This window comes from Pinus tabuliformis, chromosome 3_1 (assembly GCF_031772625.1).
Source record: "Pinus tabuliformis cultivar Carrire ecotype Pingquan chromosome 3_1, CPIR1, whole genome shotgun sequence".
Lineage (NCBI taxonomy): Eukaryota > Viridiplantae > Streptophyta > Pinopsida > Pinales > Pinaceae > Pinus > Pinus tabuliformis.
The window spans coordinates 678,413,232-678,433,079 of NC_142301.1; positions in this window are offsets into that span (position 1 = coordinate 678,413,232).

A 19,848-nucleotide genomic window follows, 5' to 3' on the forward strand; every position below is an offset into this window, starting at 1 on the left:
CTGTTGAGAATGTTATGACGGAGAAAATTAAAGTTGAAGATCTTGAAGTAGTCATTACCAGCAGTCAAGAACCTAGTGAAACTTCAAAAGAAAGTAGAGAAATCAATATACTAGGAGCTGATTTAGATGATGGCATTATAAAAAAAACAAAATTCCATTCGATAGAATTTGACAAAGAGAAACTTAATTGATTTTGGTTGTACATTTCAGCTAAATGTCATACAAACCTATAAGGCAAGTGAAGGACAATGCCAATATCAAGTCAGAAAGCCACATCATCTGCATGTTAGAAAATTGTATATTACGGAGCAATGGAACACATAAAATATTGCAGAAATATAAACATAGAAAATGCACAAAACAAGAGAGACACAGATATACGTGGTTCACCCAGTTTGGGCTACGTCCACCCCGAACAGCCAGTCCTTCCTTTCCATTATCCAGCAAAATGAAGAGATACAACCTATAGCAAATCTGTTGTAATATCCTCTATTTTCTCTCACAGTCTCAGCTCTCCGTTTCTCGCTCACAGAATACACATCTATCACACAGCTTCAAATACAATGCCCTCATACAAAGAGAGGGGTTGCCTTCTATGGCAGAAAACCCTAAACTAAACATAAGTTCTACCGTCAGATCATCCGCCTAATGAACGACCCAGATTGACTAGAAATTACTATACTTTTACAAGGCAATTTTACATTTATTTTTGGTTTTGGGGGCGCCGCCCCCGAGCCCCCGCCAGGGGACTGCTGGCCCCCAGACCCCCCAACCGGGGGGGATGGGCCCCCTCAGACCCCCGCGGGGGGGACAAGTTCCCCCCCGCATGGAGGGGTGTACAAAACTTCCTGGGGTATACATCGGGCTGAAACAAAGACCTTTGAACAATCATGCTCCACACACAACACTGCATGTTCACAATTTCAAGACATTGATGAGGTACAATCCATATGCTCATGTGGTTAGTTATGTGCTTCTTGTTGATCCACTTCAAGTTCCCAAAAAAGAAGCATTTGATAAGTCAAAATGTTTTGAATACAATTATTATGTGCTTGGGGGGAACCATTCTGTAGAAGCTCAAAGACAATTGATGGAGAAATATCCTAATAACCCACATTTTGAAACAATGAAATGTATCATTTATGCTGGTTTAAATGAAACAGAAGCAAAGTTAGTGGCATGGGATCATAATTCAGATAACGAATATAGGATTTCTATGACTTTCATCCAAAGGGTTAGATTTATTCATAGTGAATTTCAAGAAAAATATGGTGGGGATAGGATAAATGTTACTACAAATTTCCGAAAGGAATGTTGTATGGAAATAAGCTATCAAATTGAAGAGAAAACCAATTCAAAAGGTGGAAAATACAACAGAAATAGTGATTTATTCAGAGGTGTTGATAACATTTTCCAATTGGCATTTAGAACTAGAGATGTTTGGAAGTTGATTGATGAGATTTTTAGCATGTGGGAAGACATTGGCATTAAAAGCTAGAGGGTCAAAAAGTCTAAGCCATTGATATGTAGAAACAGTAAATCAGCTCCTGAACTGAAGCAACTTCCAGACGATATGACCATCACGCCTTGGAGGGAAATGCAAGGAGTGAAAGAGGAAAAAATTGTCAAAACAATATTATCTTGTGTGAGGTCAGGGGAATTATCATTGGAAGAAATGTCTGAAGAATTTCAAAAGTAAGTTTGCTGAATTATTTTTATTTATTTCTAGATTATAGTTATCTTTTAAATAAAGCATGTTGTTCTTGGTAGTATTTGTTATACATATCATTATATTAACTTTTTCTTACTTTATCTATGCAGTCACAAAGTTTACATGAAAATTTAGGAACAAATGGTTAGATTGTTGAATGAAGATAGTTGGGATGATGTTGTACGAAACTATCCAGATTCAAGGTCTACATCAACTTTAAAATATTTTTATCTTGCATTTAAAAAGGTATCTTGATTTATACATTCAGTTTTATTCATCTATGTACTATTTTTAATTTAAAACTTACACATATATTTTTTTATTTGATAAAAGATGAGGAAGGAAGATAATGGAGCACCAGATAGTTTCAAGACTTTTATTGAAAAAATAAAGATCGAAAGACTGAGGAAGCAACGTATTAAGAATGTTGAACTTGATCCAACTCTTAATCATTTCATTTGGAATGGGCTAGACACTATTCAATATCAAGTAATACAAGGCGAATATGAAGACATTGCTAAACTCATACCAAAAAGGGATTATGCCCTAGTTATTGCAGATATTCCCCTTGGTTTCAATATTCCAAACATTTACTATGATAGTGACCCTTATACTTATCAAGCTTTTAATAAAGTGGTTGCAGGATTCGTAGAAGTGACGTCATCACCATTATGGAGATTGGTAAGATTTCATTCAAACACACAATTGGAAATGATATTTTCAAGCTTCAAGGGGAAAACAAATTCAAGGATGTAGCTTACATGGTAAGACGTTTAAAAGGTAAATTGATTAATGTTGAAAAATTCATTTATGTACAAGTTAACTGAACTTTTACTATTTCATGTTACAGGAAAAAGTCAAATCTTCTTAACAATGAAGATCAACAATTTATAAATGACTGTGAGTTCATTCATATTGATAGTTGGGCAAAAGATGATAGCCATATGTCTATGATTTTTAATCGGGTGGACGGAAAGTGTCATAGCCAAATACTAACTTATGATGCTGTTGTGAGAAAAGTAACATATGAAGACAAAGAAACAAAAGGAGAGATAGTTAACATTTATCAAAAACCACATTTATTGATTAACTATCTTATAGACATATGTTCAAATGAAGGAGATTGGGTTCTGGATTTATTTTCTAGCTCAGGTAGGTTTTGTTATATGGAATTGAATTTCAATATGTTCTTTTTTTAATTAATATGTCATTGTACTAATTTACTTCATTATTTTTTTGGTGCTTGATAATTAGGTACAACACTAGCATGCTGCCTTCAAAAAGGAAGAAATTGCATTGCAATTGAGAAAGATCCATTACAATGCAATTTCATTCAGCAAAGAATTAATGCTCTTCAATTCCTTCCAGATGCAATGCAAGAAATTGGGTTAAAGAAAGGGGACTTTAGTGAATCACGTGTGGAAAAAAAGGCAAAGGAACCCCAACCACCATTACATGGAATGTTTGGAAAGACAAACATTGGGAGATTCGCAGGCATCAAAGACCCATTAGAAGAGGAAAATGAGCAGAAGGAAGCAGAAAATATTGTGGAAGAAGACAATGATGAAACTCTAGAGGATGAAGAGTTTGGATTACGTGACATTGTTGATTAAATTTAAGTTATACTTGGAAATCAAGCTTTGCAATGTTTTGACTCTGACATTTTATGAAAAGAATAATCAATCAATTAAAGTTGTTATGTATTCAATATTTGTAATTTGTGATTTTCGCATTGATTTTTAAGTTAATTATTATTTTTTGAAAACAAAGTGATTATTATTATTTTTTTGACATGAAATTCATAAAAAAACTATTATTTAACCATTTTTAGTTAAAATTTTTGTATAAAAATTGTGATTTTGACATGTCAATTCTAGCAAAAAATTATCAAAAGGTGTATTTTTTTTGTTATATTTATGTTAAAAATGGTTATTTTTATGTCCATTGTTAAAAAATATTGTTTTTAAGAAACAATTATTTCATGTGGATTGAAAACTTAATTAAGGATGTATAAATATGCAGATTATCTAAAATTCAAACTATTGACTTTCTAATTTAAAAATGCAAAACAATAAAAACCCTACTACAAAAAAAATTAAAATTAAAATAGAAAACAAGAAAATATAAAGAAAAAGACCACTTCAAAAACTATCAAATTTAGAAAATAATTATTTACATTTCATACACCAGAAAATTTAAAGTCAAAAAATAGGTCTTTTAAAAAAAGGGTGTGATGCAGAATACTCACTTTTTTAAATCATCATGAAAATCACTACCATTCTAAAATGTAATGTACATAAAAAAATTAAAGTTCCAAAAACTATGCTCTAAAAAAAACATGTGTGTTCTGCATCACCCTTTTCAAAATCAGGTCATTTTTTTGTTATCTCTACGAAACGGGTAACATTATCAGTTCCTGTTTCAAAGTTTAAATTGTTTACTCTTGAAGACATAATAGAGAGGTCACCACTACAAGCTGGACTGCGAGACATAGCCCAAGAGTTTTGGGTGAACTCCTTGATTATTTGTTGTGTTATGTGTGTGTTTCTATTATGCTTCTTTAACTGCTCATTGTCTATATTATTCGCAATCTTTTCAATCCGTTGCACTAAGTAATATAGGAAAATCCTACATATGAATATGCAATACCTTAAAAGTAATCGAAGATCTCCTTTTCAGATCAAGAAAGGGAATCCTTTGGTCTTCTAGTATGTCCTAGTCCACCTTGTCTAAAAAATGATGCACCGACTCAAGGCCATATTACTTCGGGTAGTCTTCCATTCCCATGTATCCCAAGTTTACTTGGCTTATCATTGATCATCATCGAGTTGTTAGTTCATATCCACCCTACTGCCATGCCTCCCATACAGCTTCTGAACTAGTTTTCGAGCTTTGAATGCTTCTCTAGCTAACAGATCCTCCGACCGTAGGATTTATGTAGCCCTCCCTTTTCCCTACTGTGAGCATATAGAGCTGGTCTAATACCCCTAGTTCATCCCTCTCATCTACTGTCTCTATGAACCTAGGTCCTTGGTAGGGTTCTAATGGTTGGATCACTCTTAGCCCATCTGGTTCAAAGATCGTCAGCTCTTTCTTCAAATCTATGACAACGTAGTTTTCATATGCTTAGTCAATCCCCAAGAGTGTTGGATATGAATCTTTATCCCCCATAATGTCAATTACTTAGAACTCGGTGCACGTCTTCACCATTGCTACATCAACCTCTACATTTTCCAATCTCCTGATGGGTAGTATGTAGTATTGATTCACCATTATTAATTGAATTGGCGATTACTTCAGTTGTGACTTCCCCATTGCCTCCCAAGTCTTCCTGGGTAAGATGTTTACATCTGACCCTATGTCTAGCATAGTGTCCCTTATTTGGAACCCTGCCACTTGTGCATTGATTCAAAACTCCTTTCTGCTCCTTTTCTTATTCTGCTTCACCCTCCTGGAGGCTTTCTCCGACAAGGTTGCACACGGTTGTCCTGCTCCCCCTTCCTCCATGGATACTGCAGTCTTTAATATTTTCCGTAATTCCTTCAGCATGGTCTCATTCTAAAAAAATTTCAAGAACAATTTAAACCACTCCCCAATCGGTTGGGTGTGATCGGGCACATAGAATTGTAGTCTTTGGTTGTCCCTATCTTCGGTCATTCCTTCGAACAATTTGGTTGCTTCTTGATAATATTGTTTTTAGGGCTCAGGCTAATATGCCCTCTGTGGTGATGCCACTTTAACGATCAAGGGGGGGTCCTCTGCATAGCGGTCCTCCCCTGTCTTCTTCCCTCCTTGGGTAACTATATTGATATTGGTTGCAGGGAGGCCATCATCAATCCAAGCCTCAACATTTACCAAGTTAACCCCCCGCTGTCGGGTTCTCTCTTTCCACTTCACAATGAGCTCTGGGCAGTCCTCCGTCGCATGGGTGTTAACTCTGCACTGTGAACACCAGGGTCTCCTCGAGAGTGTGCATACTCTGGCGACATGTCCTTCCTGGTTGTAGTTGTAACACCTTAAGGGTCCTCTTCCTCCTGTTCTTCCTCCGTGTCCATTTTCTCCTCGCCCTCCTCAACTTATTTCATTGACCCTGAACATGGATCTGTCCAGTCTTTCTGCTAGAGCATCAAAAACTTGGCACTAATTGGTGTCACGAGTTATCAATGTGCATAACTCATAGAAGTTGTTATTGGGGACATTACAATATTTTTTTAGAATTGGCCACATTACGCAGATGTCCATATTCACTACAAATCTTGTAGAAGTCCTAGATATTCCTTCCTCGGAAGGGTCCTTCCGCTCTGAGTGCTGCAACGCCTGCAGTGGGAGGGCCCCCTAACGACCCCGACACCCCCCCTTGGTGATTAAATCCCCACAACTGTGGGCATTCTGTCGCAACATGCCCCTCCACCAGGCAGTGTGTGCACCAAAAATTGGGCATGGCTAGTCATATGGGCTGGAAATCCCTCAGCTTCTCGGTCAAGTTCACGATTTGGATCTACAGGCCTGTGATTATCGAGTCTTGCAAACTTGTGCCTCCCCAATATTCATGGGGGTATCCCACCATAGCTTTTATCCGGGATGCTTGCTCCAATGCATCCTGTAGGGTTCCTATCTTCTATTGTGTTAGCAGTGTTCTGGTCAAAGGCAAGAGTGCCTTGATAAACCAGTCTCGCTAGTGATTTGGGTCCAGGGTGTAGCTCAAATTGGCGATGGCATCCTTAAACCTTTGCATGAGCTCCTAAGCCATCTCACCTCCCTCTTCTTAATTTCCCACAGCTCTGATAACCCCTGCTGGTCTGTCTGTGGCACCTTGAATTCCTGCACGAATCCCCTCTTAATATCATCTATTGTGGGATTCTAGTTCTGATTTGCCCACTTTATGAACCGATGTAGAGCCCTTTCTCTTAGCGTGGTCTGGAATTCCACCGCCTGGACATTATTCGGAGTCTGATGGGCCCTCCAGATGGCTTCGCAGAGGTACTAGTGCTGCTCCACATCCTCATTCCCCCTTCCTGCAAATTTCGGGTATCTAGTAAATGTTCCTGCCATACTGCTCTGAGTATGGGCTAACAACACAAAACCTTTGCTTCCCGGCTTTTGGGATCCCTGTAGTCCTGAGTTACTGCTATAGCTGGTTCTTGCGTTACTTCCAATATTGAAACCGGCCCTGTATTTCTCCTGCGCACTATATACTCGCCTTGCTTTGGCTAAGCTAATGATAAATTCCTTCAGTTTGTGATAAGGTACCAGGGGAAGGTTGGGAAAAATGCCACTTATGTTTCAAGGTTGGTGCTGCTAAATTTTGATGGATGCTTCTTCCTCATCAAACAACCTCCTTATTCCATCACCCACATTATATTCATCTCTTTCCTCATGCCGATATGGTTTTTGATCTTGTGATTCTCCTTCCGCAACCCACAGGGAAGGTCCTCGGTCAGACCCATGTTATGATTCTACTTCCGTAACCTTTCGAGAAAGTCCTCCTTCGGTTCCCTATTGTGATCCTAGTTCTGAAACCTATAGGGAATGTCCTTCTCCATTTCCCTGCCTCCGACATCCATCTTTCCCGAACTCGGGTTGCCTAGCACCATCTTCTCCTTCCTCTTCAACCCGGGGTTTTTGCATCACCACTCCTACTTGGTGGGGCCCCCTCCTTCTCTTCCCTAGAGCTTGAGCCACTCTTACCTGCCACTTGTCTGCTAGCAGTGTCCTCCTTTGTGCTCTAACATCCCTAGCTCTTCCCAATCCTTCCACATCCATACCCTCAGTAGCATCCCTATCCCTCAGTAGGCAACATCTCCCCCTCTAATTCCTTCCCCTAGTACTGGGGTTTTACGCTTCCATCCCGGTAGTGGGTAAAGGTAGCAGTCCTTCCCCTACCATAAACATCTTAATCCATGTCAAGACTTCTCTTATTAATTCCCCTCTCAGCCCAGAGTCAAACACAACTTCTGCTTTTGAGAAAGACTGGTAGATCTCCGCAACAAACTTGACCACATACCCTTCCACCGTAGTCTTCACCCAAAAATCGACTGCTCTCGTTTGATCATTACCCAGTTGTTGTAGCAGTGAAATAATAGACGAAGTCTAATTATGGTGAACTATCGCTGATCCACCTGATTGACTCTGCCTCTTCAGCTCCCTCAACCAATTGTATAGGTCCTCGGGGAACTTGTACCAAAAAATTTGATATTGTTCATTGATACCATCGGCGTATAAAATCCCTTCACTTACCTTGCCAATCATTTGATTCCTGTGGGAAACTTTCTCTGCCACAAATTGATCTACTTTATGATTCCACTAATCTCTAATTTCTCTTTTAAACACCCTTGACACCATATTCTGAACCAATTCTCGCAACTTCAGATCCTGGCAACGTTTAGTTGTTTCATCGCTGATAGTGGCATAAGGTTATGTGAAGCTCCTGAATCAAACATACAATTATGAAAGAGGAAATCATGAATCAATAAAGAAATGTAGAAGGGAGGTGTTGAAGAATCTACCTCCTCCACATGTGAACCAAAAACCACTAACAGTTTATCTTCTTGCAGATTCACAGTGTCATTTATATTCACATTCTCTTTTAGATTGATAAACTCAGCAATCTCCCTTTGATAAAATGGTGTTTTAACCAATTCTGTGAGGGGCACCTGAATTCTGATTTTTTCTAACTCTTTAGTAAGACTAAACACATGAACCTATTTAGTATTCCATTCATTTCCATCTTCACTTTTCTTCATCACTGAAACCTCTTGAGAAGACTCACCTTGAAGTATTTGAGTCTTGCTACTTGTATTATGTTGTTGCTTTCCTTTGTTTAATTGTTTTGTAGGATGTGGTTCTTGTGGAGTTGCCTTTTGTAGGGGAGCTAAAACTTGCTGCTCACCTTCATTTTCTTGACTTCTAGATCTTTTCCTTGATCACAAGTCATATTTCTTATGTAATTCTGACTTAATAAAATCATAAAACTGCTTCCAATACTCATCAATTTCATTCTCATCATAAATGGCATCTGTTTCAGCATATTCATCTCCCTCAACACCTAGTTCATCTTCATCTACTGCATACAATGTGAAAATATGATCATCATGATCCTTGGAATTCTCTAGTACTCCATCAGGATCTACCTCTAAGTAAAGTGGTGCTTGAACCTGATCTTGGTCTTTTCTCTCCCTGTGCAAAATTTGCAGAGGCTGTCTTCTATATTGAGGATTAAAATTTATGTTTTGTTGTACTTGCCTCTGAGAATTATTACTCTCCAATTCCAATTTAATCAATTTATTAGACAAATTTTTAATTACAATATTCATATCCTCTAATGTTTGATCTTGAGAGGATTCCACTTTAGCCTTTCCCTTATCTTGGATAGGCTGTGTCTCTGGTGCTTTACCTACAACCACTTGATTTGCTTCTATTTCTAAGACATCAGTTTAGATCTGATCAAGGTTTGTGGATCTTCTCTCCCTCAATGTGAATCCAAAATCTGATTCAAAAGCCCTTTCAAAAGTTATTTTTTCACCGACAGAAGGGGTATTAATCTCCACTGGAAGACTCTTATACAATTTATTGGATCTTTTGATGAACTCAACAATACTTTCATCAGATTTCTTCTTAATAGCATTAAACTCTGTGAGTGAATACCCATGATCTCTTTTCTCTCCCCATCTCTGGGTGAACAGGTGCTCCATCTCTTCCCATGTACGAATAGAGTTATTAGGAATCCCTTTAAACCATTTTCTTACTTCTCCATCCAAGGATTTCACAAAAAAATTTGAAACAACATCCAGATGTTCATCATTTAGATTTTCTACAAAATTACAAAACACTGCGATATGATTCTCTGCTTCTTGTTCATCCTCCCCTATGAAACGAGGAATAATCTTCAATTATTCTTGGGGCATTTGATTCAACTGTTGTGGCAACTGAATAGGCACATACCTATTCATCAAGAATGCAAGTGCTGCCATGTTTGTTCTTGAACTTAATGAACCTTGAGTACCAGCAGATGTAGAACCTGACTGAGGGGTAAATGGAGTATGAAAAGGTGGCAAGGTAGTTATAGGTTCAGGTTGAATAACTATAACATATACTGAAAAAGAAACAGACTCTAAAGACTGTTCTTGACAGTTGGGTTCTTGAAATGAAGTGGATGTAAAAGGTGACTCTTGGTCAAACAAAGGTGAATGTTTGGATGGAAGATGTGATGAACTACTTCTGGGTGCAGAAAGTGTAGGACATGGTGTAACTGGAGTTTTAGGCCTTCCAACCCTCTTGGAAACTAGCCTCTCAGTGTCTGAAAGGGCTTGAACTTTTGGATGTCAGGTATTTGACCTTGTATGAGGCCTCTTTGAACTGAAAAACCAGAGGAAAATATTAAAATCCCAGGGAAAAGTGTTCTTGACTTCTCTCCCCGACAATGGAGCCAATTAATGTTGTCCCTTAAGAAACCAATTTCTTGGTTGTGTAGAAATTGTGCTTAAGACATTAATGTTTATTGTTTATGTCACTTAGTTGTATGTTGTATTCTCAAATGGACCTGAAAGACCTGGTTTTAAACCCTCAATACTTAGGTTATATGAAAGCCTCAGAATGCCATTTGATTGCTGAATATAAATTTTGAATGAAGAATGCTTGGAGAAGTCAGAGACAATATGATATTTTACATAGAAACTATTATCTGTGACAGTTAGGGAAGTTAAAGACAATATGTTGTTTTACACAGAAACTACTATCTGTAACTTAGAAGAATTGCACAGGTAGGAAATTCAAGTATAGGAGCGCTCTTTTAAGGAAATTTAACTTCATTCACATAAGCAAACAAAGACCTATAGCTTCATTACCATACTTAAAGGAAAGAAGACATATGATGACACATAACAGAAAAGTTACAAAATCATACCCAACAATGTGTGGAAAACTTCTGATTCTTTCATTAATCAACAGTTTTATCAAGAATACAGTGGCCTAGTCTCCAGTTTCTTCAAAGATCGAACCTTTTTCTATAATTTTGTCTCTTTTTATACATCATGTGATAGGTGATAATCACCAAAACTATCAAACTATTTAACTATCTCCTAACTGTCTAAAGTAAAAGTCATTACAGAATATTACAATGGAGGGTAAAAGACACCTCATTCTCAAGAAAAAAAAACAAGAAGTAATAGAAATTAGAAAATTGATGATGGTTGCTCACTATTCGGATCTGTGGCTTGACTGTTGATGAAGTTTCTCTATAGATGTTCTGATAATAATTAAACTGTTTTAACACAACAAACTGCATCTTTACAAAACTCCGTGTGTGGACTTGGGCCCTCGTATGTATCCGAAATGTTCTGATTGGCTAAAAGATAAAGAAACCCTTCTAGCTCACATATATATCAGGAGTGCTCTGATTGGCAGAAACACAAAGAAACCCAACCAATCACCGTTCCTTTGGAGTTTTGGTCTTCCGCCTCTATTTCTAGTTATTCTGCTAAAACAACGGAATTGGTTGATTTACACGGAATATGGCTTACCATGGAACTAAAAAGAATTTAGACTCTGGTTCATAAACTTATCATGTCTACCTTTTCCACAGACCTTTGCCTTCCCCATGGACCCGATAGGAAACAAAACTACAGTTCAAAGATTTCTTTAGTCCGAAATTTACAATAAACTTCGTGCACTTTACGACGCAATATCTGTCGGATCTCGTCACTTCTTGATGAGTGGCTGTGATTAATCCAGACTTCAATGGATTAAATCACATTCTATAAGCCATCGCGTTCATTTTTTGAATTAAACATCATCCATGTTAACCACACGACTACCGTCGGATCTGCATTCTTCAAACGAACGACCCTGATCAACTGAGGTTTTAACTTCATTTTATAATTTCTTGCGTCTGATTTAGAATTAACCCTCGCGCTTGTTAACCACATGACCACCGTCGAATTTGTTACCTATCTATCAAACGGCTCAGACCTTCTGTCGAGTTTCTCACATTCAAAAGTCGTCAATAAAATAAAACAACTCATTTCTTTTAAATTTCCTCATTTTCTCTTATTTCTGTTATAACATAATATTTGATTTTTTTTTCCTTTTTATGATAAAATTGAAAATAAAATTAAAAGGACAATGGATGCTACAACACCCACAATGGCCTCTGGGAGTACATTTCATTGGATGGATATCACACACTAAGAGATGATTGTCTAATACAATGAAAAGTGTGCATATATTGTCACAATGCCCCTCAAAATCAGACCCTATAGTTTTGTCCTATAATATTAATCATATTATACTATTTAATTATAAATTGTGACTATCTGATAATTATTAGTTTGAATAATTAGTTTGAAATTGTGTTTTTAGTATTTATGTATACATGAAAATATTCGGGAAAAAAAAGGTACTTTTTGTGACTAGTTAATTTCAAGTGAATATAAATACACAAGAAATTATGGTTCCTTGATGTTTCTCTAGCAATTATCCGCTCATTGTACCAATTTCTCCCATGTCCTCTACTGCTTTTGGTGAATTCCTCTTTAATGATGTCCAATGCCAATGCAGTGGACATTTATCCTTGATGTTTTTCTAAGCCAAAGGGAAGCTCCACAAGTAACAACCAAAAAGCAGCCTCAAATATATCATTGAGGGCCAAAATGCAATAATTATATGACAAGCCAAGAAACACTGCACGTTAATCATCTTCCCTTTAATATTGATTAATAATTTCTTTGCATGATCATGTAATACTAATTAAAGTGTCAAGTAGGGACATTTAAAGTCATTCATCCATCAATTTCACCTTTGAGAGTGCTTAGTTGTTAATACTTCCTATTACACACACATTAGATCACCAACTTCAAGGATAGCAATATAAACACAACAAAAATGAAATTAAAAGAAATGCTAGGAAGTCAAATGCGACTAATCTTGAGTCAAGAAAATACCAAGCCCTTCATATTAGGAAGGCATTCTTAGGCACTAAGACATAAAATCCTTCCATTGCATCATTTTCATCTTTTCTTTAATTTCTTTAATTGAAAACATAACGAAAAAAATAATAATAAATAAATAAATAAAAATTAAAAATTAAAAAATTTAAAAAAAAAAAAAAAAATAAATAAATAAAAAAAAAATAAATAATAAAATAATAAAAAGAATTATAAAAAAATTTAAAAAATAAATAAAACATAATAATAAAAAATAAATAAAATAATAAAATTAATTAATTAAAAAACATTAAAAAGACATTAAAAGAAAGAAAGAAAGAAAAAATCATTGAAAAGGGTCTCAAAATCCTAACAAATGCTCGAGTGATTTTCGTATCAATTAAATAGAAAGGCAATCGTTCGATATGCTTTTAACTTGCGAAATATATTGAAGAATATGAAGTTTTCTCATCCCTTGCTCCTAATCAAATTGTAATCTGTGGGTTCCAATCAAGTAATCAATTTCCCTCCAAGATAATTAAGAGATCACTTTGGAGAAGGACTTCTAGAAGCATTGGGATAATAGCAATGGAATTAACTAGGAGGAAAATGAAGCACTTTAGTGGATGCTCCAAAATATTTGAATGCAACTGAAAATGATTTTATACTCCCTCCACACATTTTAAAACAGAAACCATTCAGCTGCATGTCATTTATTTTCCACCTTTTTGTAATATGTAATTCTCTGAGTAAGAATAGAGCATTCATAAATATTGTCATGAAAGAGGACTCTTCATAATCCTAATAAGTTGGGCTCTAACAAATAAACAATTTCATGTAGTGAATAAATCTTACATGGTAGATTTTAGTGATTAAAACGACAACTTTATTCTTAATCTCATTACAACAAAAATAAATCCAACCCTAACTAGTTTGGATCTAAGAAATCAAGAATTCCATGTAGTAAAGTAGACTTACATGGTAGATCCCAATTATTTACAATGAAAACTTTATTCTTGATCTTATTAAAACATAGATAAATTCAAGAGTACATACATATTTCCTTATCTGAGACAAACTTTGAACACATTCTAAGATTTTAGAGAAATATAATGATACGATGTACCTATAGGACATGAGAAATCTATCTACATCTAGCACTCGTCACTAGACAATAGTGTTATTGAGACCCCATCTCATGGCATTAGAATCATGTAGATAGATAGTGTTATAGAGATACCATGTGTTAGACCAGGCAATAACTCCTCAAAAAAAATTTGATTCGTGTATATTCCTTCAAGTAGGCCTTCATTATATACATGAGGGAGAGACTGTTCACTTCATCTCCCGATGACTGTTCATATTACTTATTTATCTATTTACATTATATTCACCCAATCATGAGGATTAGGTGTCAACATTCCCCCCCTTAATCTGAAGAGATGTTGGTGAGTCCAAGCATCATTCTAAATCGTTCAAGATTTTATCTTCCAAGCGCTTTGGTGAAGAAGTCTGCAATTTGCTCATTAGTGGAACAATGATGGAGATGGATTGTTTTGGCCTCAACATTATGTCGAATCAGATGATATTTAGTATTGATGTGCTTTGTTCGATCATGGAACTTCGGGTTCTTGGCCAACTTTATTGCAGAGGTATTGTCAATCATGAGTGGAGTTGATTGTACTTGTTTTACCTGCAAATCTTCAAGAATTTTCCTGATCCACACAATTTCTTTTGTTGCTTCAGCTACTGCCACGTATTCTGCTTCTATTGTGGAATCTGCTGGAATTGATTGTTTGCATGATCTCCAAAAGACAACTCCTGATCCAATACTCATAGCATATCCTGAAGTAGATACCCCAGTTTCTTTGTCTCCATTGAAGTCTGAATCAGAGTATCCAATCAAGCTGAAGTTGTCCACCTATGTATACTTGATTCCAAAGTCTTGAGTTCCCTTCAAGTACCTTAGAACTCTTTTTGCAGCAGACCAATGTCCCTCACAAGGCTTTTGCATAAACTTGGAGAGGATTCCAACAGCAAACGAAATGTCTGGTCTACTAGTAGTTAGGTAGTTGAGACTTCCTACAAGCTGTCTATACTTTGTTGCATCCTCAAATTCTTTTCCTTCAATAGATGTGAGCTTTAAGTTTTGTTCCATTGGAGTAGTAAGAGGATTGCATTCTGTCATGCTAAACCTATTCAACAGATCTCCAATGTATTTCTTTTGAGAAAGAAATATGGACTTCGGATGTTGGGTTACTTCAATGCCAAGATAGTAATGAACATAGCCCAAATCAGTCACTTCAAAACATTTCCCCAATTCCTTCTTTATGGATGCAATGTAGCTTTCATTGTTCCCCGTCATCAAAATATCATCTACATATACCACAAGATATACAACTATTTTGCCAACTTTCTTGACAAATAAAGTTGCATCATCAAGATCATAATGTTTGAAATTGAGTTTCAGAAGATACATTTACGACTTCTAGCACCAAGTTTGTTTCTATGTACCTTTGGTATCAAGGCATAGTAGGTGGAACCAAAGACCCTAAGATGCTTTACCGAAGGAACATGTCCATACCACATTTCATAAGGAGTCTTGTTTCTAATAGCATTAGATGGACATCTATTCTTTATATATGCAGCACATAGAACAGCATCAGCCCAAAACATTATCTTTACATTTTTGAAGAAGAGCATGGATCGTACCATATTTAAGATTGTCCTATTCATTCTTTTAGCTACACCATTCTGTTGGGAATTATAAGGCACAGTTGTTTGATGTTTGATCCCATGTTGGCAAAGATAGTTTTCAAATTCATTTGATGTGTATTATTTTCCATTATCAGTGCAAATAGACCCGATATGAGATTGTGCATCATTTTCAATCCATTTATGAAAATTCTTGAATGCTTGAAAAGCATCAGATTTGTTCTTCAATAAATAAACCCGGCACATTCTAGTGTAGTCATCAATAAATGTCATCATATATTTATTTCCATTTGCAGAAGGAACAGGCATTGGACCACATAAATCTAAATGAATGATTTCAAGTTTTCTAAGTGCTTTTGAATGTGAATTATGAAAAGATTGTTTGCTATGATTTCCTAGGATGAAAGCATCACATTGCTTAAGTTTCCTAGGAATTGTGGGCAAACCAGCAACACCATTTTTCTTCAACAAGTAGAGATTGTCATAGTTCAAATGTCCAAATCTAGCATGCCATAATAAAATTGATGGAAGTGTACCTTCTTCATGATGAGAATTGTATGAGAAATGTTGTGCACGAGCAGAGGTTCCTTGCAGCTTGAGAAGCCTTTATTCTTCTATTCCCCTCATAACAAGTGAGTGGTTAGATGCTTTTCTCACCTCAAGCTTGCCATCAAACATATGAATGGAGTGACCTTGCTGGTGGATGTGAACCAAGGACAGCAAGTTTCTCTTGAGCTGTGGGAGATATAGAACATGATGCAGAAGAAAGTCTGGAAGACTAGGCAATTTAAGCTTGATTGTACCAAGCCCTGATGGCTTGATTTTTGATTGGTCTGCAAAGTATACTGCTCCATCAACATTGTCATTAAATTCTTCAAAAAAATATTTTCTATGAGTCGTGTGGCAGGTTGCTCCTGAATCAAGCAACCAATCATTTTTCCAAGAAGCAAGTGAAGCATTAAATAAATCTTCATTTACTCCAATATTACATTGTGCCACAACATAGTGAGCGGATTTATGTGCTTTACCTTTGTCTGTATCATCAGTTTTACCTTTCTGTTGGTTTCTTTTCTGCTCAATTTTTTCCCATGGTAGCTTGCATGTATAGGCATCATGTGATTCATTTCTTTTATAGCGAATGCAGTGAAAATCTGCCTTTTCTCCTTGAGAATGTCTGCCCCCTTGCCTCTGAAATATCTTCCTCTTCCTCTTTGACTACCTCTTCCTCTTGAAGAATCTTGAGCAATATGCTTTTCTTTATGAGCAAGGCACACAGCCTCTTCAGAAGATTCAAGGGCTATCTTCTTTACAAAAGCTTTCTCTCTTTCAGCAAACTTTTTCACAAGAGAGTCAAAGGTGATATCTTTGAGATTCCCATTTGCTTGCAATGACTCAAGATAATTGGAGTAAGTAGGATAAAGTGCCTTGAGAAAAGTGATAAGAGGAATATCCAATTCAACCTTAATGGATTTTATATTATGCATTATAGACTTGACTTCAGATGCAAGAGCAAGAGGATCATTATTTTGCAGTTCAAGAGTGAAGAGTTTAATCATGAGTTGAACAACTTCAAGTGCAGAATGTGAGTCATAGAGTTCTTTCAGCTTTTGTAAGGCTTCAAAGGCAGTTGAAAATGATGAAATATGGTGACTCACCTCTTCATTCATAGATGCTACGATTAATGCATAAGCTTTGTTGTTCTTGTTTTCCCAAATGACGAGCTTTTTGTCTGAGGTAGGCTGTACTGGTTCATTGTCTCTGTCTCCGACACACACTCCTTTCCACAACTCATTGAAAATGAGTATGTGTTTTATCATCTAGGGCCATTCAGGATAGTTCTCCTTGCCAATGAGAACTATCCCCACCATTAATATGATTGAATGCATTCTGTAAAAAAATTACTTCTGCTGATAGAAAAATACTTCTGCCAATATACAGTAAAATTGTACTTCTAGTGGTAATTTTTTTTTAATTACAATTCAAAAAGGCATTCTCTCCATATAAGGCTTTGTACTGTCTTTGTCTTTAATGGAAATATAAAACATAGGTTAGCTATGCATTCTCAAAAGATTTCAAATCTTTTCCTCATCATCTTTTTTCGCAACGTTCTTGAATTGTTTTACATGAAAAGGCAACAAAGTTATCTAAATTTGGTCTTCACCAATCTAATCTCAACGTATATACCATAAAACTTCAATACAATTCCATGTGTTAAACAACATTAAGAGTAAATTCAACAACGTTCAAAGTACATTCAACGCGTGGCTATTAACACATTTTACATGCCAAAAGGTCTTCAGCGTATATACCAAAAACTTTCAAAGTATATGCCAACAATATGTGAAAAAAACTTCAACGTGTATGCCAAAAAAACTTCAACATATATACCATCATTCACACAACGAACTCAGGCACCTTTTCCATATCAGGCCAGCATTAAAAAAATACCAAGCCAGCGTTAATATAATACCAAGCCAACATTAAAAGCTTTCTGATACCTTAGTTTCTTGCAATAATCGGTGTGGAGTCTCACTTGAGTGCGAGCGGCTTCATTTACGAGCTATTGAGCAATAATCGTGACTGCATAACTAGAGGAACAACATAATTTGTTTGGAGGGAGAGCATTCTATTCCCATATCATACATTATGGAGTACATTAGTCCAGAGGGGCTACGTATGGATGGGCATCGACCACTGGAAATGCGACAGTTACATGCATAGCTGGGAGTTGTTGACAAAGTTGATGGCTCTGCTATGTTTGAGATGGGGAACACAAAAGTTATCGCAACTATATACGGACCTCATGAGGTTCAGAGCAAGAATGAAATTCAGCTCTTCAAAAAACTAAGCACGTTAAATTCTTGAATTATTTTCCATGATTAACAGAATAGATCCAAAGAATTCCTCAAACAAATAGCCGTGTTCATTGACAATACGAAAAAGGTTTTTTTTTGGATTGGAGCAGCATCAATGCATAGTAATGAGCAGCGTTGTAATGAGCAGCATCAACGCATACCAATGTCAGACCAGCGTACAGCACAAAGCAGCGACAGTGGAGGGGACAGAGAGAAGTATGCAATGGATAGAGAGAAGTAGGCAGAGGACAAAGAGCAGTAGGTAGAGGATAGAGAGCAGTAGGCAGATGGGAGTTACAACTATTTTGGGAGCTGGCTCTGATACCATGTCAGACCAAGTAGTAACTCAACCAAAAATTGATTCGTGTATATTCCTTCAGGTAGGTCTTCATTATATACATGAGGGAGAGACTGTTCACTTCATCTCCCGATGACTGTTCATATTACTTATTTATTTATTTACATTATATTCACCCAATCATGAGGATTAGGTGTCAACACCATGCAACACCTATTCAACACTACCTTCAAGCTTCAAATTCATTAATTGATTTACTTTAGTAGCAAATTCTAGTGGGACTTCATTAAATACAACCCGACAAAATCTATTTATGATAGTTGTTGTTGCCTTCTCTGGATCTATCCCCCTTTGGAAATAGAATAACTTATATTCCCCAATTTTTGAGGTAATTTCTTCATGTTCAACATGGGCTATTGGGTTCTTCAGGTGGAAAAGGTTGCAAATATTAGATCTGTATAATGGAAACATGCATGCAATTCAAGACTGTTGCTCCTAAAGTTTATTGGGTGAATTATAAAACACCATGGACTTAAAACATGATATATATGGTAGTAACAAAAACCTACCCAATATCCCACTTAAGAATTCAAAATGTTGGAAATAGGAGATGTCTTAAACAATAACAACTATTTAACTGCATAATCACACTAAAATAGACAAATCTTTAAAATCTTGAAAAGTGTGAAAAAATGGAATTGGAATATTATAGTTATGTTAGGGTAGATATAGTTATGTAAAATGTAACTTCTATCTAAAACACGTAAATGTAACTTCGATAGCTACATGTAATGTAACTTCTATATAAAAAAATGGAGTTGGAATATTATAGTTACGTCAGGGTAGATATAGTTATGTGAAACGTAACTTCTGTATAACATTCTAAATATCCTTTTTCAGTCATTTAAGAGACAAACATTTTTTTATCTTTGGTTAATAACTTAATACTCCACCAAAAATAGCATTGAATTGGTTCTTCACCAATGAAGGAGAAATTTTAAAACAGTGTGAAAATGCTTACTCATTCCCCTTAAGATAGTGTGAAAATTCTTACTCATTCCCCTGCCATGCTTATGATATTTTATTTATGTGCAGATTTAAGCTAGTGTAATGTAACTTCTACATATTTGACAATTTAAATGTAAAAAATTACCTAGATTGAAGTTATACAATTAACATATGCACAATAAGATACAATATGCATGAGTTATAAGTAATATGGTGTTTACATGTTATATCATGACAAACTTTTCTCATCTCATTAAACTCTTATCTTATAGTATGTGATGGATATAACCTTTAAAATTATGAGTCATCATTCTCATATCTTATATTTAATGATTGATATAG